Genomic DNA, 25,914 nt, shown 5'->3' on the forward strand with positions numbered 1-25,914 from the left:
CGGCATTTTGCTTACAGCTATTTGCCCTAATACAAATTTCTTAATTTCTTTTCTTATTTCCTCATCTGTAAAATGGGTTTATTAATGGTATTTAGTACCCTAAGGGCTAAATGAGAAAATGTTTGTAAAGTGCTTAATACTGTACCTGGCACGTAATAAGTAAAAGCTGAATTTATGTTAACTGCTATTTGTTGTTACAAACATCACCCCTAATTCATTTTTACTCAGGAGTTTTTGAAGTCTAAAATATAAACAAAATGATGTCCTGTCATGATAATATATAACCCTCAGTGTTTAGTTGATTGCTTACACATTTTATTAGCATGTTGACTTTATTTTTAAAAAGTAGAATAGAGTTTGCATAAAAGGATATGAGTTTAGAGCCATCACTTAGGTTATTGACTTAGGAAGGAGGGAAAAACGAAAGGGAGGGAGTACGTGTGCTGTTTTTGCTGTAGGTCTGGGCAGATATTTTGTAGTCACTGAATACTTTTTTTTTTGATTGGGAACACTAAGATGTCGACTTTCCATTTTTGTTTTCTTTTTAAACTTTACCCACTAGCCACTCTCCTCTGTTTTGGTTTTGTTTGCCCTGGGGGAGAGGAGTGGGGGGAGGGACGCTGTTCTCTTCCTGGTCTTGTGAAGGGCGTGTCACGTGGTCTTAGGTGACCCGTGCACCTGAGCTTTATGAAGCCAATAAAAGGCATTAATCTGGTTGTGAGATGACTGGGGCCACTTAGTAGCATCCTATGAAAGCTACACTTCTCCTTTGAGAAGGGTCTGTGTCTGAGTTGAGGGAAATAGGCAATTTAGGAGGAAGTCTCCTGCTCACGTACAGTTTGCTCCTCATTTGGTCACACGTCAGCTTTACCTTTGTCTGAGCACATTTTTTCGTGCTTTATGTGAATGAAAATGAAGAAGGCCACTGCTGTCCTTAAGAGTTTGTGACTTGAAGGTGTTATACAACATAGATGACATAGAAGGAGAAGAGGAAATGGGGGAATAGCTGAAATAAGCTCTCAAGCAGTTTTGTAATCTTTGTGTGTAGTTGGGGAGGAACCTCAAAAAGCCTAGCCTAGAATCGTATTTTGAAAGTAAAGATTCAGTTTTGTTGTTTTTTTTTTTTTTTGAGGAAGATGAGCCCTGAGCTAACATCCTCTGCCAATCCTCCTCTTTTTGCCAAGGAAGACTGGCCCTAAGCTAACATTTGTGCCCATCTCCCTCTACTTTCTCTGTGGGACACCTGCCACAGCATGGCTTGATAAGCGGTGTGTAGGTCTGCACCTGGGATCCGAACCAGTGAACCCTGGGCTGCCAAAGCAGAGCACGAACTTGATGGCTATGCCACTGGGCCGGCCCAAAGATTCATTATTTCTTGACTGAAGGAAGGATTGTTGTGAATATGTCTATATGCTGAAGTACAATGTGAGTTAAAGAATTATTTGATTTCAAAATATGTAGGGAAGGAAATATAGGTCCCTTCTAAGTTTTGTTTGCTTTTTAAATTTTGTGTTTTCTTACAGAAATTAGGGTATTTTGGTTATTTAGGATATTTCCCCTCCAATATATATTTGGAATTAATTAATTTGGAATTTCAAATTACAAATTTGAAATTATTTGTACTGGTCTGCCCTCCCTCTCTTCCACCTCCACCTTCCTTTGTCCCTTTCTTGTCTCCTTGCACATGATTTTTGAGCTTTCAGTTTGATTCTTTTATATTTAGTCTCACTGCCTGTTTTGTAGGAAGCAAATCATGTGTCATGTGTTCATGATGCAAGAATTGTTTTTCTCCTTACAATAGCTCTAGCTCTTTCTTAACTATAAAATTGCCTACTCCAAAAAATGTTTCAAAAGTCCCATAGGAATGAATTTTTGTGGTTCCCTCTGAACCAATCATGGTTCAAAATTCAGAGTTTTTGAGATCAGAGTTAAAATTTGGCTTATTTTTTAAAATCCTTTATAATTTTTGAAAAATGTTTTCCAGATTTTTACCTTCTTCCAGCATCAGTAGATCATCCCGATGCTTTGCTGTGTCTGAGTGGGCGTTCAGGGATGGGACTTCCTTTCGTGGTCACATGTTGAAGGAGAGCTCTTACAGAATTTTATCAAAAGGCGAGCTGTCCCTCATGGCAGAACCTCTCAGTTTATTGTTGCAGAGTCCCTGCTGTAGAAAGTGTAGTTTTTTAATGTGGGTTTATCTTTATCTCCCCTGTTTTTTGGATCATACATTTTTATGTTTTTCATTTCCTGTGCCTGCTAAAGAATGGACCTGTTCAAGAAATCCATTTTTATAATGTCACAGATACATGCCTCTTCCCCTCAATAATAGTTAATCATAATGAAAATAGCAAGAGCAATGAACATTTACTGTTTCCTACTTTTGCATATATTACATCATTAATTCTTCTTAACAACCCAATGAGACTGATTCTGTTACTTTACTGAGTTTTTGCTGTTAGAAACAGGTACGAGAAGTAACTTGCCCTGGGTCACAGGATTAGGAAAGGGCAGAGCCACGATTCAAAGCCAGGAGTCTGGTTCCAGGGCTCAGGCATTTACCTGCCCTGCTGTCCTGCCTCTTATAACTGAAGAAAGACATCACTTATTTCTTTTCCGTAAAAGAATGTGAAGCATTCTTACAACATTTGGATTTATTTTTGAAGACAATAGCCTGTGAATGTTCATTGTATTAAATATAGGCTTCAAATATTTTATTCTATTGCGGAGAAAAGTAAGTAGATACTAATAAAAAAAAACTTTGGAGCAGAAGAATTGGTTCTATCTTCTCAGGTTGACCCTGTGTAAGGTTAATATTCTATTTTGGGGAAGAATCTATTGATTTATAAGTAATTGAATTCCAGGCTTTGCTATGTCCTAATCATTTTTTTGATGTATGCTAATTTAACTCATTTATTTCATTTGGAAGTTCTGTACTTACATAGATGTCCGTATTTACCTTTTTTTTTTAGAGAATTATTTTGAGAACAATTATCCTGGGACCAAATACTATAGAAGTCAAGTAAGGAAGTACAGCCGGGCTTCTGGGGACTGAATGTTTTAGGTACTTATTCTGCATTTCTTTTCCTGGAGTTGCTTGTACTCTTGCTTTTGTTTCTCCCTGCCAAGTGGTTTTCTCTGCTTTCTTATCAGTGTACAATGGTCAGTTGAGGGTATAAGTTCAGCTAGCCCTTGGCCACCATAGCTAGTTATCTTGGTTATCATATTTGAAGTTCTGCTAAGAGAGAGAATCCATTTGTCTCATGTTAGGAAGATGCCCAACACTGTTCAGTCAGCTTCTTTGGAAGAACCCAGTTATGAGTTCACGATAGAGTTGCCTTTTCAGTGAGTAGGGGAAAGGACAGAGTCTTTAAGAAGTGTTTGTATGTAGGAAGAAAATAAATATCTTTAGTATAGAAACTGAAGCAAACTATTATCCAGGAAAAAATTTTTGCGATTTTAAGTTTTGATACATTTTAAGGTTATTCATTTGAGTTAGCTCCTTGCTTTTTCTTACCTTTGTGGGTGTGGGGATTTTTGTGGTATACTTATTTTCCACAGCTTATAGTGTATGAGTCTGGGGTGGGGATGCATTTTAAGTCTAATTTAATAGTGGAAAATGGTCTGTGAATCAAATGAATGAAGTTTTCAGTCATATCTTCTATTTTAACTGTATTTTGAAGAAGCATAAGTCCTTAAAAAATTTAAACAGTGTTCTCTTTGGCTTGTATTCCAGCAAAAATTGTGGTGGCGTTAGCCATCCTTTTTACTCTTTCTTTAGGTTCATTATACGCCTCTTTTCTGCATGATTTACCTAAAAACTGGGCCTCTGAGAGGAGTTGGGCTTTTTAAGAATAAAAAGATATCTATCCCAGAATTAACAAAGGAAAAGAACATCTCTGAGATTGTGTAAGGTGTATGCAAATAATTCACCAAGTTTGTGAGAACATGGTTTGCTCCTTTACCATTTGTTTCCCGTGATGTCAGACCTTCTCATGTAGACCCTGAAGTGCGTGGTCCATGAGATCTAGGCAGTGCAACCACAAATTTTCATCTTTGGTAATGTGGGAAAATAATGGTTTTATGTTTAAAGTATTGATGCTGTAAAATACATTTGTTTATAGAGGAAAAAGAAAGGGTCATAATTTTGAATATCTTTCTTACTCACAGCCTGGCTAGAGTGGTAACCCATTCTAACATTTACCAGTTAGCACTTTGTAGGCCAATGGGAAGTTTCTTATTTCTGCTCTATCAAAAATAGTAGAAATCTAAAAATAAGTGGAGATTGCACAGTGATTTTTTCCACCTCCTTTTACACCAAACTTTGCGTTTTGAAAATTTCAAACGTATGGAGAAGTTTAATGAATAATACAGTGCGTATCCAAATACCTTCAACCTCGATTTAGCAATTACTAGCGTTTTGCCACATACATTCTCATTGTGGGTATATACATTTCAGGAAGGAGGTGTGGCAGTCCAGTCCATATCCAAATTCTCCAGTTGTCCCCAAGATTTCTTTTATAGCTTTTTTCAAATAACTGTCTAGTTAAGGTCCACACATTACATTTGCTTATGTCTCTTTATTCTTTTAAAATCTAGATTAGTTTCCCTCATCTTTTTTCTCTTTCTCTCTGTTTCTTTCTTCCTTTTTTTTTTTTTAAATGATACTGACTATTTGAAGAGAGTCCAGAGCAATTTTCTTGTAGAAATCCACATTCTGCATTTTCTTCTTCCTGGTGTCTGCCCAGTGAAGTTGGAAACTATTCCTGTCACAGGAGCAACAAGCCACATGAGATATGTAAGAAATATTTCCAGGGGAATTGACTAGTGACTGGAAGTAGTTACTACTGGGTTGAGGTTAACAAATGAGAATAATTAAGAAAGGTTTCTTTAAGAAAGGTTTCTTTCCAGTTAATGGAGCAGAAGTTGGGAAAAGAATAGGAAAAGGAAGAGGTTAAAGAGAACGGATACGGCACTGAGGGATGGTATCATGTAAGTTGCTTGGTACAGAGAGGAGAGGGTAGGGGACCCACAGTCCCCAGCACCCAGGAGCTTCGATGTTCGTTCTGTGTGGCCTGAGAGGTTGCACAAGTGAAGTCTTTGCATTTTCTGCACTGCCTGCAGGGAGGCACAGTGGGCCTGGGTCAGCTCAGCTGCTGTTGGAAAAGCAAAGGAGGTCGTGTGATAGACCTTTTGTGTGTTAGGAAGTTTTCTATGGAAATACTGGTGTCATGTTAACATATTGTACGGTTTCTTGCCAATTTTCAGGGAAAATTTGGAGCCGTGATTTTATACTTGAGCTGTATCTGTATGTATTGGAATGATTGTGTAGCTACTGCAGTGGGAAGAGTTTCAGAATCGGAAGATCTTAGGTTGCAATCCTATTTTACCACATCCCAGCTAAGCAGCCTTGTTTGCCTTAGCCTCTGACTGTTTTCTTCTTTGTGATGACGCAGCAGCGTGTGTCAGGGAAAGAGCAGAGGTTGTGGACTTCGGCAGACCTGTTTCCAAAGCGGCCTGGTTCTTCTGGTTACTAGCATGTGACCTTGAGCTACTTAACTTCTCTTATTCTCAGTGTTCTGTTCTGCAGAAATGAGATTGATATATCAATATCATATGATTATTGTTAGAATTAAAAAGATAATTCAGGTAAAATGCTGGTGTATGGTAGGCACTTGACATACTGGGGTTTTCTTTCCACAAGGTTATCGTGAGGATATAGTTAAATGGTAAAATAAATGTGAAATCCCTTTGTAAAGGATAAAGTCCTATGCAGGAAACTTAGTCAATGCCTAAGAAATAGAATATGGATATAGTCACGTAGTTCTTTCCACTTATTTTACATTGAAGAAATCTCTGCATTGATGGTTTCCTAAGAAGTATTCTGTAAATGCTCTAACATTAAAGAAATCGGCTTTGTAAGAAAATGGAATTTAAGTAAGTGTAAAACTTTTGTAATTACTTGTGCTTCTGTGTGTAGAAAAATGATTCGTTGAACTCTCAGAACTAAAATCTGTGAGCATAGGTAGGATTGACAGCCTGAATGCCTTTGCTTTTGATGTAGCTTGCAAAAATTTGTTTTATTTTTAAAAATTCTTATAAAAGAACAAAAATAAGCTGATTAAAGTTTTTGCAGTTTGACAGTAGGATTTCTATCAATCTGTTATCCAATTGGAATTTTTTTTTGATAGCTTGGGACATGGCCTCTGGAACCAGCTGCTAAGCGTATCTATTAGTAGCATTACAGATTGGTAAGGACTTCATTGAGAATCTGATTATCTTTACACCAAAAGGCTAAGGTGGTTTCTCCATCCTCCATTATTTACAAAACCTAAAGAGGCAGACGAACCGCCTTTGTAAGCTCAAAGATCTCTGCGCACATTTCCCAGTAGAATAGAAGACAGGTCACACACTGCCGTGCTTAACTATCATTTAATTCCTTAAGCAATATGTTTGGAGAGTAAATTAAACAACTTCGTTACGTATAAAACTTCTTGCTGTTCTATTGGCCTTGTATTTACATGCTTAGATCTACAGAAATTCAAGTAAAAGAACCTGTCTGTAAACTGAGCTTTGCTTCTCTCCCTCCTCCCTCCCCTCCTCCTCTCCACGTGCACACAGACACACAGTTAAGACTTTTAAATTAAAGTTTGGAGGACAAATATTACTTGTTATAAAAAGACTCAATGAAAGTGGTGATTAAAAACGAGACTTGTCGGGAGAGGAGACCAAGCTGAGACTTAGTTAATCCTTGTTCCTTCTAGTAGTTTGTTTTCTTCCTTCTTGATTTTGTTTTTACTGCCGAAAAGAACAGGTTAGTAAATGTCGCAGTTCTAAGAAAAGAGGATGAGAATTTCTGTAAACTGGAAAAGAGCTATAAGAAGTAAGTTTTTTGTCCTGAGGAGCTAAATCGTTTAGTGAACTCTTGAATGGCTATTGCCATCTTTTGTATTTTATGTTGTTAGTATAAAATATCAAGAAATGTTTATGTTTATAAAATAAAATCTTATTTATTTTTATTGTGCAGCTTGAAGTTTAGTATGGAAGTTACTTGAGTGTTACTGATATGTAAAATCTACAGGTATAGGTGCACAAGTGGGATCCTAGAATCCAGATATAAATATGTATTTTATAACTTTTGTGTACAATATACATACACATATATGTTATATAGTATGTAGTTTTACATAATTTATAGTTATATATTCATGCCTTGAACTCAGAAATTAAAAAGGAATCTACAAAATGAAAGCACTAAAAGCATGATTCCACATTTGCTTATAAATATTTTTCAGTACTCATAGAATATACTTTGATTATGAGTAATACTGCTTTAAGTAACTTCTTATAAAACATCAGATATTCATAAAGACATAAAGAACTTTTCTCTGGGGCTGGCCCTGTGGCCGAGTGGTTAAGTTCGCGCGCTTTGCTGCAGGCGGCCCAGTGTTTCGTTGGTTCGAATCCTGGGCGCGGACATGGCACTGCTCATCAAACCATACTGAGTCAGCGTCCCACATGCCACAACTAGAAGGACCCACAACGAAGAATATACAACTCTGTACTGAGGGGCTTTGGGGAGGAAAAAGGAAAAAAGTAAAATCTCTAAAAAAAAGAACTTTTCTGTGATTATGCTCCCGTTTGCTCTTCCATTAGGAACAGTCGCAAGAGGGCTAGTTAACTCTTAGATGTTGATATTTTATTACAAGACAAATCTCTGTTTTACTGTGAAATCCTAGAGAATAGATGTCTTTTTTCCTCCTTTCCCTTCCCTGTGCTTTCCTCCCCTACTTCTCGCTGCTGCACCCTCCCCCTCCTTCTTGTTCCCCACCTTTTCCTTCCCTTCCTTCCTTTTAACGACCTCCTCTCTTTCCAGAGGTCCTGTCCCGTGTTATTGTGTAAGAGGCACTGAATAGGTTGCTTAATAGCAGCTACTTTAAGACTGGGTCCAAGAGGCCCCTGCAGTTGTCTCATGACTAAATTTACAATTAGGTTGTACTAGCTTTTGAGTCTCTGGGCAATAATTTTTGCTTATTTGCTTCTCAGGATCCAAAGTACTATATTTTATCAATGTTGGGATTTTTAAGTTGATCCTGTAAGTTCTTTCCTACCCGTATTTGGGACCAGTTGAGAAATCCAGAGTGCACATGATCAGGTTTCATCTGGGGGAGGGCACTCTAGCAGTGTGTGGAATGGTTTGGAGCCAAGACTGGAGGAAGGGGGATCATTAGTAGATTGTAGCAGGAAATCAGATGAGAAGCTAAATGGTAGATCCTGAACCAATTTGGTATGATTGGAGGCTAAAGGACAACTATAAAAGGTATTCCCTTAGGATATACTCCCTTTGAGTGTGCGAGTTGAAGGAAAGGAAGGAAATGAATTGAAACTATTAGGTAATCGAGGTTAACCTCCAAGTTTCTGGCTTGATAACTGGTTGACACTGGTTCTGTTCAGCTGTGTAGAAGTTATGGAAGAAAAAATAGAATTTAGGACGAAAAATGTTAGATTTTTGAACATGATGTTTCTTTGGAAATAATTTTAAATGTGCAGAAAAGTTGCAAAAATAATATAAAGAACATCCACGTACCCTCTATCTAGATTCACCTGTTTAACCTTTTGTCCTAAATGCTTTGTTATTCAACTTGTGAATGAATGTTCCTCTGTATGTATTTATAAATACACATTATGCATATATGTATTCTTTTCATTGAACCATTTGAGAGTCACATGTATTATCATAGCCCTTCAGTCCTAAATACTTTAGTATGGATTTCTCAAGTATAAGGATAATCACTTACATAATAGTCTAAAAACTTCAGTAAATTTAACATTGTTATATTACTTTTATCTAATCTGCCATGTTCCAGTTTTGTCAGTTGATCAGATAAATATCCCTTATAGCAAATTTTTTCTTCTCCAGTACAGAATTTAGTTTGTCATCCTATATTGCATTTAGATGTCATGACTTTAGTACCTTTTAATCTGAAATAGTTCTTAAACCTTTCTTTGTCATTTATTACATTGGCTTTTTTTTTTTTTTTTTTTTTTTGCTGAGGAAGATTTGCCCTGAGCTGATATCTGTGCCAATCTTCCTCTATTTTGTACATGGGTTGCCACCACAGCATGGCCACTGACAAGTGGTATAGGTCTGCACCTGGGAGCTGAACCTGGGCTGCTGAAGCAGAGCACGCTGAACTTAACCACTAGCCCATGGGGCCGGCCTCACTTTGGCATTTTTAAAGTATACAGTCGTTCTCACTCCCTTTTTTTTTAAACAGTTTATTCCTTATCTTTGGTTTATCTGACACTTCCTTGTCATAAGATTCAGGTTATGTGTCCTGGATGGAATATTGCATAAGGGATGTGGCTTTCCTAGCACATCTTATCTGGAGGTACAGTGTCCATCTGTTCCTCATTTGTGATATAAATGTTGATTGCCTGTTTCTTTGTCTGATTTCTCCACTATGTAGTTACTGTACTGCCTTACAACTAATAAGCAGTCTATGAGGACATACTTTAAGACAATTAAAATATTCTGCTCCTCATCAAAATTTCATCCCCTGTATGTAGGGCTCATTGATGATAATTTACTTGAACCAGTCTTTACTATTATGCTTGTAAAATGATGACTTTTTTCCCCAATACCAGCACTTCCTCTGCTTTTACCAGTCATCATTCAACATTCTACTGTAAGAAGAGTCCTTTTATTTATTTATCGATATGTAATGTTTTATTTAATATTGAACTCATGGATTCCTGTTTGTTGCCCAGTGATTAGCAATTCATTACTGTCCTTAAATAGTTTGGTCCTCAAATTGTCCCAAATCTCACCAGTGGAACCCTCTTTCTTCATTCTGGCTCCTGTACCCTTTAACAGGCCCCCAACATTTTTTTGAGCGCTTCATTATTTTCAACTATTTCTAATAAGACTCCTCTTGTACCTTCTCTGCACAGCCCTAGAGTCAGTCATTTCTCTTAGGATCCTTGGTCCCTTTTAGTGGGAAGTGGGGAGTGGTAGTAGGAACCAAGATTTGGACACTCAATATATGCTGGGTATCTTTGCTTCTGGGCCCTATTGGGGGACAAAGCTAGGAAGTCTGTGTATCTTTATATGTGCACACATATGTATGCATATGCACGTTTGCATGCATATGCTCACGTGATGTGGATATATGTTTGGACACACAGATATTTAGAAATATGAGTTCACAGTGATTTCTCCAGTTCTCTCTTTTTCTCTAGTGAGACCACAGCCTCCTAACCATACCAGAATTTTCACTCATTTGCTCTAAGCGAGTATCATCTAAAGTAGTTTCAGAATTCCTTCACTTCTACCACTGCAAAAACAAAAACAACACCCCACCCTTGTAGATAATTAACTTATCATTGGTTTCTTGTTTATCCTTCTGATTTTTCTTTTTGTAGCGATAAGCAAATATATGTGTTTTCTTATTTCTCTTTTTTCTAACACAAAGGGTAGTATGCTGTCTAAGTACTTTGGTACTTTGCTCTTGTAACTGAAAAATATATCCTGGAAATCATTCCATATCAATTCATAGAGATCGTCGTCATTCTTCTGTGTATGTGTGCCAGTTTATGCATCCTGTCTTATAGGTTTGGCTATCCAGGTAGTTTCTAGGATTTTGCAGTTTTAGAGGGTTGCAATGACTATCCTTGTGCATATGTCTTTTTATACTGTTGGAGGTGTATCTTCAGGATAAATACAGGAGTGGGATTACTGGGTCAGAGGGTAAATGGATGTGTAGTTTTGGTAGATGTTACCAAATTCCCTTCCATGGTTGTACTGTTTTGCATTCCCACCAGCAACGTAGGAGCATGCCTGGTTTTCCATAGCCTTACCAAGAGTATATGCTCAAGCTCTGGAATTTTTGCCATCTGAAGGGCAAAGAAATAGTATCTCAATGTAGTTTTGATGTGCATTTTTCTTATGAGTTAAGTTTATATCTTTCAGATCTATAAGAGCCATATATATAGGTGGGGATAACTATACATGTGTTTTTTCATTTCTCTCTATGATTTTTGCTCTTTTTTCCTTTGGTTATTAAGGTCTTCGTATATTAGGAATATTAGCACTTTTATCTGTAATATATATTTGCAAATATTTTCTCCCAAATATTTTCTTCTTTTTTGTCTTTCAACTTTCCTTATGGTGTTTTTTGCCATTCACAGGTTTTTTAAAAGTTTTTTATGTATTCTAATTTATTAATGATTTCTATTATTGCCATGGCATTTTGGGTTATAGTTAGAAAATGTAATGAATTTGAAATGAATTTGGTGTATTTAACAGTGAAGGAATGAGGTAGTTATCTGTACCAGAGAAACATATACAGCTCTATTTATCACTGACCCACAATTTTACATTTTAAAGCCTGAGCCATAGTCATCTGCTATTTCATACATAGAATATGCCAATTTATTTATTTTACTTTTAATTTCTTACTACAGAACATTTCAAACTTCCATAAAATTAGCACTTATATACCTATCATCTAGCTTCAGTAATTACCAATTCTTTTAAAGCTTCTATGCCAAATGACCTAGATTTATAGATATTCAGTTACTGCGAATTATCTTTGTAGAGACGAAAGTTTGGACTAGCCTAGTAGGCTTTGGCCAACTGGCCTTCCAGGCTCTCCGGCCTCTTTTCAGTGATCTTGGCACCAGGCCTGACCTCTTTCAGGCTTCTGTAGCTCCACGATCTCCACAAATCTGAAATGTATAGGAAAAAGGTGAGAAAGATAATAGGTCAGAGACTTATGTTGTCATGGATCAGTAAAATAAAAGAGGTCTGGTTGATTGATGCATTAAAAGTTACATCTATTTCAGGTCAAAGTAAACACTGTTTTTTGTGTACATATGTATTTGCAAGTATACGTATTCGTCTCTTTTCTGTGGTTCAGTGTTCTTAGAGTAGAACCAGCAAACGTCTTTTATCAATGAGTCTAAGAAGACGACTTACAGACATTTGCTAGCCAGAATGGAAACAACACAGCAAACACTCAAAAACTCTGATTTGCTTAATGGAATTTTCTTTGTACCACGGTTATTTTAAACTGAAATTATATTGCTTTCATTTGATAGCCTCCGTGGAAATTGTTTTATTAATTCAGTTTATTCATCTTCACTTTATCGAGAGTCCATGATTAGTTTGAAAGAATGACTAGAGATCACAGAGCTCTGGGATTTCATCGTTTCATTTTGTTTTATTTGGAACAATGTTCTTGATACATTGAAACCCGGGTGAAATACAGCATTCGAGTTTTAGAATAGCTTTCCGTCCTCAAGTAGAAGCCGACCAGTCACTTGCTGGTAACCACATGCTGAGAATATTAGCATTCTCTGGAAGATACTTTAACAGTTGCAGGAAGGAAAAGCAGTGAATTCTTCATCTAATGATTATGAATCACTTGCATAAGTGAAGTCCACATTTGGTTTCTTTTTTTCACTGAGAATGGTGGTGGTAGTGACCATGCCGAGACTATGCTTGCGGGCAAGGAGTGGCTGAGAGGTCGGGTGTAATCACGGGCACTGTGACTGCCTGGGCCTGTAGTCACCTTCTTCCTGTGCTCGTCCCTTGTGAACTTGCCTCAATGGACTCAGTGTTCCATTTTGCTTTTATTTTGCATTTCTTAACTCGTCATTTTTGTGTCTTTCTGCTTTACTTTAGTTTATGATGTTCATCCCTCTTCTAAAATTAGAGCTTGTCCACAACAAAGATGGTTTTCTTCCAGCTGTCCAGCACGATGAGAAAACATGATCTTTTCGTGATGACTGTCTTACTCGTAAATGTACGACAGGCTCCACTTTTTTTGGAGTAGGAACATCAAGTGTAATTTAAGGATTAACGTTATTATGAAACAGAGGTTCTTTATTAGTTTTTGGGAACAGTAACATTCTCGATTAGGAAACAGCGTGGTGAATGATTGGTTTTGTGCTACTTGCCAAAAGCGTGAGGCACATTGTGGTGTTTGTGTGTGTACAGTTATGACCTTTTCTGCCAGTTCCTGTTAATTGATGTTTGCACACTTAAAATTTCTACTACCTGGAAGTTCTGCCATTTTGATTATTAAAAATATGAATGCACTTTTTTTTCTTGGGAGTCCCATTTTTAAATTAGGTTAAAGAGAGAGTTCTAGATGTGGAAATAGAAACAAAAATAGACAAGTAAAGACTTCAAGCCTGCAATGAGCTAAGCTTTTATTTCCATGAAGTGTTTATGAGTTTAGCTTGTCTTAAATGCCAAGTTCTTGCTATAAAAACAAAAATCCTTCATTTGGAATAATTTATGGGCCTCTCTTTTAGTATGGGCAGTGGAATTAGATGCTTGATTTTTTTTTAAAATTATTTTATTGAGGTCATATTGACTTAAAACGTGTGAATTTCAGGTGTACATTATTTTATATCAGTTTGTGTATAGACTGCATTGTGCTCAACACTAATGGTCTAGTTTTTACCGATCACCATATATATATTCTCTTTTACCCCTCTCGCCCTCCCCCAACCCCCTCCTCTCTGGTGACCACCAGTCTGTTCTCCTTATCCATGTGTTTATCTTCCACATTTGAGTGAAATCATGGTGTTTGTCTTTCTCTGTCTGACTTATTTCACTTAGCATAATACTCTCAAGGTCCAACCATATTGTCACAAGGGGCATGATTTTGTCTTTTTTATGGCTGAGTAGTATTCCATTGTGTATATGTATATATCACATCTTTATCCATTCATCCATTGATGACCACTGGGTTGCCTCCACGTCTTGGTTATTGTGAATAATGCTGCACTGAACATAGGGATGCATAAATCTCTTTGAATTGTTGATTTCATGTTCTTTGGATAAATGCCCAGTGGTAGGATAGCTGGATCATGTGATAGTTCTATTTTTAATTTTTTGAGAAATCTCCACACTGTTTTGCATAGTGGCTGCACCAGTATGCATTCCCACCAGCAGCGTATGAAGGTTCCCTTTTCTCCGCATCCTTTCCAACATTTGTTATTTCTTGTCTTGTTAATTATAGCCATTCTGACAGGTGTATGGTGCTATCTCATTGTAGTTTTGATCTGCATTTCCCTAATAATTAGTGATGTTGAACATCTGTTCATATGCCTGTTGGTCATCTGTATATCTTCTTTGGAAAAATGTTCATGTCCTCTACCCACTCTTTGATCGGGTTGTCCATTTTTTTGTTGTTGTTGTATGAGTTCTTTATATATTTTGGAAATTAACCCCTTGTCAGATATGTGATTTGCAAATGTTTTCTCCCAGTTGGTGGGTTGTCTTTTTCATTTTCTTCATGGTTTCCTTTTCCTTTTTAGATAGGCTAAAAAGCTTCTGGATGCTTGATTTTAATGTTGAATATATACTTTGAAGGTAGTACTGTATGAGTTTGTGTTGGTCTGACAATTTTGTTGTGATAGGCTTTAGATGTAATTAAATTCTATGTTTCAGGAATAATAGTGAATCTTAAATGCTTTCTTTTTTAAAAATTGTGGTGAAATATACATAACCTAAAATTTACTGTTTTAACCATTTTTAAGTGTGCAATTCATTGGCATTATGTACTTTCCAAATGTTGTGTAACCATCACAACTGTCTATTTCCAGAACTTTTTCATGATCTCAAACAGAAACTCTATACCCATTAGGCAATAATTCCCCATTCTCCTTTTTCCTGGTCCCTGGTAACCTCTATTCTACTTTCTGTCTCTATGAATGTCCATATTCTACATGTTTCGTATAAGTGTGATCATACGATATTTGTCCTTCCTTTTGTGTCTGACTTATTTCACTTAGTATGTTTTCAAGGTTTAGTCCATGTTGTAGCATGTATCAGAACTTTATTCCTTTTTAAGGCTAAATAGGATTCCATTGTGTGTATATACCACATTTTGTTTATCTGTTAATCTATTGATGGACACTTCAGTTACTTCTACCTTTTGCTATTATGAAAACTGGTGCTATGAATATTGGCGCAGGAGTATCTGTTTGAGTCTCTGTTTTCAGTTCTTTGGGGTATATACCTAGGATTGGAATTGTGGGGTCATATGGTAACTCTGTGTTTAACCTTTTGAGGAACTGCCATAATGGTTTCCACAGTGGCTGCACCATTTTACATTCTCTCCAGCATTGCACAAGGATTCCAGTTTCTCTACATCTTTGCCAACACTTATTTTTCTTTTTTGTTGTTTTTAAAGATTTTGTTTTTCCTTTTTTCTCCTCAAAGCCTTCCGGTACATAGTTGTATATTTTTTAGTTGTGGGTCCTTCTAGTTGTGGTACGTAGGATGCTGCCTCAGCATGGCCTGACAAGTGGTGTCATGTCTGTGCCCAGGATCCAAACTGGTGAAACCCTGGGCCACCAAAGCAGAGCGTGCGAACTTAACCACTTGGCCACAGGGCCAGCCCCTTATTTTTCATTTTTTGATAATAGCCGTCCTAGAGGATGTGAACTAGTATCTCATTTTGGTTTTGATATGCATTTTCTTGATGACTAATGATATTGAGCATTCTTTGTGCTTATTGACTATTTGTATATCCTCTTTGGTGAAATGTCTATTCTAGTCCTTTGCCCATTTTTTAATGGGGTTGTCTTTTTCATGTTGAGTTGTGGCTTCCTGCTCTTTATGTATTGTGGATATTACACCTTAGTTAGAGATATGATTTGCAGATATTTTCTCCTTGCTGTGGGTTGTCTTTTCACTCTCTTGATAGTGCTGTTTGATGCACAAAAGTTTTTAATTTTGATGGAGTCCAGTTTTTCTATGTTTTCTTTTGATGCCAGTGGTTTTGGTGTCATGTTTACAAAACCATTGCCAAATCCAAGGTCATGAAGTGTCCTCTCTGTTTTCTTGTAAAAGTTCTATAGTTTTAGCTTTTTAAATTAGGTCTGTGATCTATTGTAAGTTATTTTTTGTATGTATGGTAAGGTAAGAGTCCAACTTCAGTTTTTTGCATATAGATTTCCAGTTTTTCCAGCACCATTTTTTTTTAAAAAATTCGTTCTCTATTAACTAGTCTTGGCCCCTTTGTTGAAAATCAGCTGGGCATATATGTGAGGGTTTATTTTTGGGCTCTCTGTTCTATTCCATTGGTCTGTATGTCCATCCTCATGCCAGAACAATGTTGTTTTGATTATTGTACTAAATGTTTTATTTTTAATTGACTATTTTATCATTCTTACTGTGTATCTTTTAAAGTGTTTCTAATATCTATCTTTAAATTTTGCTTTTAATAATTTTGTTTAGTTGACAGTACTCCAAAAAGAACTGCGCATATCAACTTAAAGCAAGCAATATTAAAATAACTCAAAATAAATTGGGAGTTATTTAATTGATATTGCACTTTCTTTGAAAACTAGAGAGAAAAGCATGGAGACAAAAAAAAGAAACATTGCTTATACTTGCTCACAGAAAGAATAAAAAGAGTGGGAAAGGCCAATTATTTTATGTAATTTAGTAAGTGATCCTTTAATTTCATGTCAGATGTCACTTCTTTTTAGTTCCAGAAGTAATCTACTTAATGAAACTCTTCAGGAATTTCGTAAAAGAAAATACTGGTATTTTGTGAGGAACATTTTCATTAAGGAGCTGGTAATGGAAGACTCTTAATTATTAAGCCAGATCTGAATGACTATGTTTATTAGGCCTTTTTTTTTTTGGCGAGGAAGAATGTCGTTGAGCTAACATCTGTTGCCAGTCTTCCTCTTTTTGCTTGAGGAAGATCATCACTGAGCTAACATCTGTGCCAATCTTCCTCTATTTTATGTAGGATGCTGCCACAGCATGGCTTGATGAGCAGTGCTGGGTCCCCACCTGGGATCCGAACCTGTAAACCCCGGGCCACCAAAGCAGAGTGCATGAACTTAACTACTATGCCACTGGGCCAGCCCCTATTAAGCTTTATGTTACAAATGCCTAACTTAGTTTTGTTTCCTTTCAGACTGCAACAGATATTAGAAAATTAGAACATCAGGTGTTATTTTCTTTCTCTGTTGATATATAAATTTTATTTTCATTGCTTTTTTCAGAGTAGATTTGTGCCCCTCCCTCCTTTATTATATAAGAATATTTTCCCCAATATTTTAACTATAGTCCCTAAATAAATTATTTGGGATTTAGAATTATGAAGTAAAAATATTTTGTAACAAGAATACTGAGTTATAAATTAAAGGCAAAAGCCTCTAAGAAAATACAATTTAACCTTTTTAAAGTTTGTTATAAATTAATTAATTCTACCTTATGAATCAATACATAAAATAGATGCCCCCCTCATAACTCAATTGCTTACTCTCACTTTTTTCTAAGTCTCATAATTCTTAAAAAAGTTACATAATGGCCAATCTTGTTTTATCTATATCCCCATGCACTTATTCTACTCCCGCGTTATTTTGAAACAAATCCCAGACGTCATTTCATCAGTAAATATTTTAGTGGTTTTCTTGTGTGTGTGTGTAGAAACAACTTGCTAGTATACAGTTTAGGGCAAATCCATTCAATAAACATTTTGTGAATTTCTGCTGTGGTCTAGATGCAGTGGGCTCAATGCTGGGAAGAGAAAAATGGTTAACACATGATCTCTCTCCTAAAGGAGCTTACATTATAGCTTAGAGACAGTTCTTATGTTGAAAGTTTATAGGCACTGAAGTCTGAAGAGTTTGAGTCCAGCTTTAGAAAAACAAAATAGAGCTTTTGAGCCAGATAAGAACAGTGAGTTGTATTCTGACATACCTGACTCACATTCTCAAGCAGAGGTAATACAATATCCTCTTGGTCCTTTTATCTTAAAAGGGGGAAAAAATAGGACTATACTTGATACCAGCACTAAAAAATGTTAGACATATACAAAGAGCTTATCCGTTATGAATGACTATTAAGGTTTTAGATTATGTAAAGTAGAATGATGCAAAACCACTTCTGCCTTCATCATCTTGTCTTTATAGCTCCTTTTTTTTAGGACAATTGTAATTTTAAAAATCATTTCCATTTTCAGAATGTGCTGGTGTTTTTTTTTTAATTTAGAAGATATGCTATATATACCAATTGAGACTTTTCTTTTATTTGTTCTAAATATTTTCGTATTACTACTGTGATTTACTTTTGAGTTTTAAGATATTAGTGACATTTAATTTCAAATACAGTCACAAGGTCCTGTTTTTATACTTTCTTATTATCTATTGATTTCACCTACTGCTTTTTGTCCTTCTTGCTAACATATTTCAGGCCATCACCCTACCTAAACTGAATGGCTACAGTTTCCTCGTCACTGTCCAGATTAGAGGCAGCTCCGTTGGAACCCTTTCCCATGCTGCAGTGAGAGTCCTCTTTGTAGAATGCGAAATGGATTTTCTTACTCTCCTTTTTGAAATTCTCAGTGTCTCCCCGTTGCCTTTAGATACAGCTCAGAGTTTTATCTAACATGTGGTATGTAACACATTTCTTTACCCAACTGGTGCTTGTGTCACCAGGCCCTTCATGTGTCAACTCTCATGCTTTCCTGACTCCTTAAATGGAGAGATGTATACCCACACCCACTCCTTCCTCCTGTAACACCTTCCCCTCATCTTCCTCTCCCAACTTTTGAAATCTGATAGTGTGCTAGGTATTCAGCTAGGGTCTTGTGCTTACCTTCCTGGAGCACTTTTACTGTGTTGCCAGACTCCTTACTTAATTTCTTTCCCTTCTATGATAGTTCTAGTGTCTTATTTTTCTTCTGTGTCTATGGGGCTTGATGACTGGGACATCATAGGCACAGACTGATATTTATTGAATGAATGAATGAACATTTATTAGTTACCTATTGCTGTGATATAAATTACCCTAAAACAGTAGCTTAAAAAAAAAAGCAAGCATTTATTATCTCACGGTTTCTGTGGGTCTGACTCTCAGGAGTGGTTTAGCTGGGTGGCTCTGGCTTAGATTCTCTCCTGAGGTTGTAGTTGTCAAGTTGTTGGCTGGGGCTATCTGAGGGCTTGCCTGGGCCTCGAGCATCCTTCCAGGATGGCTCACTCACATGGTGTTGACAGAAGGCCTCAGTTACTTGCTGGCTGTCTGCAGGAAGCATCAGTTCCTGTTGACATGGACCCCTCCATAGGGTTATTTGAGGATCTTCACTACGTGGAAGTCAGCTTCCTTCAGAGTGAGGGATCCAAGAGAGAGAGCAAGGAGGAAGCCACAGTGCCTTTTATGATATGGTCTCACACAGTCACTGCCACTACATTCTGTTCCTTGGAAACACGTCACTAAGTTTAATTCACAATTAAGAAGAGGTTCTACCTTTGAAGGGAGGAACGTCAAAGAATTTGTGAGTATGTTTTATAACCACCACAGAATGGAACAGTAATTTATGATTCTCCCTTGGACCCAACCAAAATAGGTCATTTTCCCCTCTTTATAAAATACATTTGTCCAAATGGAAGTAAATTTTAAAAGTATACTTTTGTTAAAATATTTTACTTGTTTTTGATGATACAAAGTAACTAGATTGCACATAAATACAATTATTTAAGAGAGCTAATTATTATCTAAATATTCATGATTTTGTTGTAAGCCTTTCACTTAGATTCTGGAAATAAAATAAGAAAGTCATCTCTTGAGTTCTATATTGCATATAAAATGAAGGTGATACAGAGTTCACTGCTTTATGGCTTATTGGAGGTCTTCAAAAATTAAACGCTTAATCTGTTGAGCTGTATTTATACACTTTTAAGAGAGAAAATGATAGTCTTTTAAACTCATAGCTTAAAACACAATTAAATTGGGGCTGGCCCAGTGGTGCAGCAGTTTGGTTCCTCTGCCCCACTTATCAAGCCATGCTGTGGCAGGCATCTCACATAAAATAGAGGGAGATGGGCACAAATGTTAGCTCAGGGCCAATCTTCCTCAGCAAAAAGAGGAGGATTGGTGGCGGATGTTAGCTCAGGGCTAATCTTCCTCAAAAAAACACAAACCCACAGTTAAATTAATTGTACAAAAAATTAAAGTCTTTTTAGCCTGATATACCTAACACTCATTCCAGGAAAATTGGAGTCCCTAACATGTGCCAGGCATTTTACTAGGTGCTGTGTATATTTCACTGAATAGAACAGATGTATTCTTGTCCACTTGGACTTCATGATCTGCTGGAGAGCAGATAATAAACAAATAAATAGATATTTACCAGTAGTAGTTAAGTGCTATCTATCTATGGAAGAAATGAAGGAGGTGAAGTGATAGAGACTTGTCGGAAGACAGAGGTACTTCTACACTGATGGAAAGGCTTGTCAGGAGAGGTGACCTTGAAGCTGAGAACTGAAGAAGTTATCCCTGCCAGGAGCTTACAGGAAGAGGGAATACCCTGCAGTGTGAACAGTTGGTATATGAGGAGTTGAAAGGATGCCTGGAGATGTCCAGGGGGAGAGTGGAATGAAGTTGGAGAGGTAGAAAGAGATCATATTATGTAGAGTTTAAGAAACCATGATAAGGAGTATAGATTTTATTCAACACATTGAAAACCATTGAAGGATTTTTGAAGTTACTTATTACAGTTTGTGCTAATAACAACAACAACAAAAGAGGCTCTTTGGCTGCAAGAGAGAAAATAGGCAAGAGAAAAAGTCGGAAAATAGTTAGGAGGCCATTATAGTAGTCCAGGTAATTAACGATGATGGCACCTGATCTAGAGTGATGGGATGGATGAAGATGGATTTGAGGTCTAGTTTGTACGTAGAACCAATGGGACTTAACGTGAAGTGCGAGAAAGAAGGAAAGTGAGGACGATACCCAGGTTTTTGGCTTGAGCAGACTGGTGAATGGTAATATCCTTAAATGAAATTGGAGGTCAGTGAGAAGGGAAATCACGTTTATTTTTCACAATGTTAATTTCGTGTCATCTAGTGGACAGGTTGGATGGCAGACATTTATGCAGTCCTGGAGCTCAGAGATTTGAGAGGAAATATAAAGATGGTATTTAAAGTTGTGGAATGGATGAGATCCTTTCTCGGGACAGAATGCCCTAGGAACTCTAGTTTTTAGAATTTGCACACGTGGCCAGCATTCTTGCTTACTTTGTAAGAAACAAGTCAAAACTGCAGCACAGAAAGTTTGATTTATTTCTGTCTAGTATGTATTAAAAACATGCATGCTTTTTTTTTTTTTTAAATTTTGGCAGCAATATGGTATATGAGAAAGAAGTTTAAATCTCCACCTGGCCACTTGTTGAATGAATAACTAAGCAACTTACCAGCTGTGTGACTTTGGAATTCTACCTCTCAGAGCCTCAGTTTCCCTATCTGCTGAAGAGAATAAGAGCAGAGTTGTTTTGAAGATTAAATGAATGAATTTGTCTAAAGTGCCTGGGACAATGTCTGGATAGTAAACACTCAGTGTTCTTTGATTTTCCCTTTCCTTGCTCTTAATTTCTTTATATTTGAGTCTGTGAGCCGGAGAGCTACTTTGAAACAGGTTACGTTTAATGCACATATTCTTATATGGTGTTAGAGAGAGAGAAAGATGTGGACATATAACACAGAAATATGGTTTCTTAAATATCTGAAAATTTATTCATTGCTAAATGTTCATATACTAGTTTTGTCCTGCTTTTCTCAGACTGTCATAACTCTGCTTCCTTCAAAGAAGGTTATTTCTTAAATAATGAAACACTAAGATAAGGTTTGTTTTGAAATATTTCTGAGGTCTAATGAGTAGGAGAATGAATTAAAACAGTATTATAAAAATTATTTCTACTCAGCCTTGTAATTATTAATATGGAATTCTCAATAGCATGTTAAATTGCTTATTTTCAGATATAAAATTGGATAATCTAATACTTTGAAGGCAAAGATAAGATGTTCAATTTAAATCCATGCTGTCTGCTTCTCATTTCTTCTTCCCTCCCTCCAGATAAAAGCAGTGACTCAGAGAAACTCTCTTCTTGTATGCTGTGCTCTGGAAAATATTTTAGAGGTGTTCCATTACTTTGAAATGTGTGATCATGTGTTTAATACCAAAAGGAAAACGTTTATTCCACACATATTATTTCAGTTTTCTGTCACCTACATGTACCCAGTCCAGCTAATGTTTTGGAAAGACTGGCATGCACTGTAGAATGGGGCTCACAGTGGACTTCCTTACCTAGTGCCTTAATGGGGGAGAGCCTGCAAATCTTTAGTCCTTTGTTCTCTATTCATATTTCTTGGTTCTTACAGGTGTTAGCAAAGTGTTACAGAGAAACCCCTTGTCCCTTTCAGTACCCTGAGATAAAGTGGGGAATCCTGTCCAGAAGATGTATCATAACCTTATCACTTTTTATTTACGAATTTGTATCATTGTAGAATAATATACTGTAGCTCATCAATTCTAAGATACACAGTTTTTTTCTCATTTGCAGAATTTTGGACTAGAATTATCTTGCAGTAGGTATGATAAGAAATTATCATGTCGTCTTTTTAATTGGCAGTGTTTTTTCTTGGTGATACATAAAATAGTAATAGTCTTATAATCAGTGATATCTTAGGTTTGATGAAAGTCTTTAGCTATTGGAATACATCTGATATTAATGTATGCTTATGTAAAGTACGAATGAATTGTTTTAAGATCAGATCATGCTTTTTACATTTGTTTTCTACTTGATGTTGTTAAGTATTACACAGAGGTCAGCAAACTTTTTCTGTAAAAGGCCAACTAGTGAATATATTAGCCTTTGTGGGCCGTGTGATCTCTGTTGCAGCACAGAAGAAGCCTTAGACAATACAAATGAGTGTGGCTGTGTTCCAGTAATATTTTATTTACAAAAACAGCCTGCGGGCTGAATTTGGCCCTTAAGCTGTAGTTTGCCAACCCCAGTAGAACATGACAGTGATCAAATCACTTCTGAAACTTTTACTTCCCAAAATATTCTCCTGGATCATCTTTGAGCCTTTGCCCATGTATTCCGTACTTAAAATTTTCTTTTTGTTCTCATCAGTTGCTTGATCCTTTCCATCTGCTCTGCCTAGCTCAAGATCATCATACTTATCATACTTAAGTTCATGAACCAGTAGATATTTTGTCATTCTTCTGTGTGAGTGATCTTTGCTCCCAGTTTGCCACCGACACTAAAAAATGACTTGTGGGTTTGTGGTTGGTTTGTTACTCCACAGATAAGCTAAGTGCAGTGAAAAGCTATGAACAGATTAATGAGTCAGAGATTTGTTAGTACTATGTCTGAGAATAATAATTTGCTTACTTTAATTCAGTCCTCTGCCTTGATTGTCATTGTTGGTACCAGAAAGCTGACTACCTTTGGATCCATGCTAATAAAGTTGACTCTGAGCGGTAACAGAGAAGCTGGATATGAGAAGTGGCACAATGAAGTCGTGAAGAGCACTCACTTTGGAGCAGACAGCATGATTAAATCTAGGCTCTGCCACCTACTAGTCTTGTGACCTTGGGCTAGTTATTGAACCTCGCTATGCCTCAGTTTCCTCTTCTGTAAAATGTGGATAATAATGGTACTTATCTCCTAGGGCTGTTTTGAGGATTAAATGAGTACCTAGAACTTGTCTTAAGTGTCATAAATAAATAAAAATATGATTTCAAGAATAAGATATATGGTGTTTAGAAATACTTCCATTACTATTGAACTTAATTGTCAGAATAATTTGCCATTTAAAATAATAAATAAAAAAGGAGCTCATAATGAGTAGTATTTTCTGCTTTTTACCATGGACATATTTAAAATACTAGTCTTTTCTCTATGTTTACCTCATGGAACTATCTAGTTTCTGGCTCTCAGGAAACTTTAGTTAAATGAGTGGAAATTTATATTTTTGCCTCAAGGTGCCAATTTTCCAATCATTCTCCTAATTTTTATAAGATCCATCTTTTGTCTGATTTGGAGAAAGTGGTCTATTGCTTATTGAAAATCATGTTGTTTTGTGTTCCACTATAAACTAAGATGATTTGTGGATTGTTCTTAAGGCCTTTCTGTAAGCTGTTGTCGTTTCTCTTAAGAGAAATCATTTCCCTCCCTACATCATTTCCCTAACTTTGTGACTTCTAGCGATCTTTCCGATAGAGAATGCTATAACTACACACAGACATATTTAACTTTTTTTCAATCTCAGAATAGTCTGAGTTAATAACTGACATATTAAAATGGCTATAAAAGACTGCCTGTATCAGTACATAGCAATCATCGCTTCAATTTTTCTAACCATAAGTTGCGAGATAAAAATTTCAGTTTTTAATAAGGAGAAAATGCCTCTTCAGTAATATTTCTATGTTCACCTATATTTTCTTTTTATAACTATTAGGTTTAACCATATAAAACTGCTGATACTCTACCCTTTCTGACCTAACAAAAATGACAATTTCATTTGACTCAACCTAATAGAAAGCAAGAATTTTTTCTGAAGGTCTTCGTGGTCTGGTTTGATTTCAGCCGTTTGTCACTTTCATTCACTTAACAATGTATAAACTTTTTTCCTTTTTAAATGTTGATAATGCACATCTTCCAGGAGACTTTGCGGACTGTAGGTGGTTGGCTAGGAGCTATTTGTTCAGCTTCTAATGTTCTGGCGCCAAGTAAGAGACTTTACATACGTTCTCTCTCATCCTGACCATAGGCCTGAAAGAGGAATGATTGTAAATGGCAGAGCTAGGATTTGAACTCTTTTTTAAATGACCTAGTCTTGGAAGTTACGTAGTGTCACTCCCAACATTCTGTTTGTTAGAAGTGAGTCCCCGTTTAGAAGGAAGGGATAGGCTCCTGCTTTAGAAGGTAGGAGTGTCAAAGAGTTTGTTGACATTTAAGAATCACCACAAAAAGCTAGAGACTTTTGGCTGTGCTTTCTGTCACAATGAAAAATTTATTTTGCCCTTTAAAACTTTTCTTCTCTTTGATGTTGATGTAAATGATTTATAGAAGATTAGTGGTCACTCCTGAGTTCTTTGTCTTCCGAATTTTAACTGGAGACATGGTCTATTAATTATATACAATGGAAGCGGTTTAGTCTGAATGTTCTCGCTGGTACAAGGATCTTAATCTTCCAGTTTTTCATGTTCGATTTTTTTTAAAACCTATTTTATTGGATTTGCAGATAATTTATAAGTAGTTTTTGTTGTTGATCCTGTGAAAGGACTAACCATACCTCTTGTTTTCCCTGAGAATTATTTTGTATTTACCAGGTTTATCTTTCTGACTAATTCTGGGTGGCAGTTTGTTCACAGACTGCTCCTGGGCAGCCTGCAGAAGATTGCAGACTATGTACAGAACTAAAACAGATGTGGTAGAGTCTTTTGGGGTGGGTATGGAATAAGATGCCGGATTTTCTAGACAGCTTGGAGTTGTGAAAGAGCTTTGAGAGCAGAGTGAGGAAACTTGAGTGTGTAAAATGGCTGACAAGTATGATATAAACCACACCTTTGTATATGGCTGATCTGGAGAGCAGAATGGGCGTATTCTGAGATAACTTGAATTGCAGTATTTCTTCATGTAGTATGTCATATTTGACAGGAGAAAATTGCATTGAGGATTTTATATTCACCCTTCGATATCACTTGTCAAACTGCACAAAAGTCACAGAGAAATGCTGAGGTGGGTTGTTGATTTAAGGCCTGATAGTGAATCAATGATAAAACCAGGAATAAAACTCTAGAGTATAGTGACCCAGACCCCACTTTCTGATTTGATCTTCCTTGGCAAACTCTCATTCTTTGCCCTGAATTTTTAGTGACCATTTCCTTGTTAGTTTATTGTTTTTCTTTAAATTATCATACTGTTTCATAAAATTCTAATTTTTTTAAACTATTATGCTGTAAAATTTGCCTTTCTTTGGTATACAGCTCTATGAATTTTGATACTTATACAGATTAGTGTAACCACTCCCACACTATGCACCTAGAACATCTTCGTGACCCCCCTAAAGCTTCCTTGTCCTGTCCCT

At 36.5% G+C, this 25,914-nt stretch overlaps 1 protein-coding gene across 16 annotated transcripts in view; it reads left to right on the plus strand.

Annotated features, from left to right (window-relative positions):
• The window catches only part of WDFY3 (WD repeat and FYVE domain containing 3), a 251,256-nt gene that overhangs the window by 37,165 nt on the left and 188,177 nt on the right, over positions 1-25,914 (plus strand). For 3 of the 16 annotated variants that reach the window (XM_070262304.1, XM_070262300.1, XM_070262303.1), the window contains exon 3: positions 2,970-3,061. The exons of the other annotated variants lie outside the window; for them this stretch is intronic. The gene's annotated coding sequence lies outside the window, so the exon portion shown is untranslated. The remainder of the gene's footprint in view (positions 1-2,969; positions 3,062-25,914) is intronic. 16 annotated transcript variants of the gene reach the window in all.

The sequence above is a fragment of the Equus caballus genome, chromosome 3, assembly GCF_041296265.1.
Source record: "Equus caballus isolate H_3958 breed thoroughbred chromosome 3, TB-T2T, whole genome shotgun sequence".
Classification (NCBI taxonomy): Eukaryota; Metazoa; Chordata; class Mammalia; order Perissodactyla; family Equidae; genus Equus; species Equus caballus.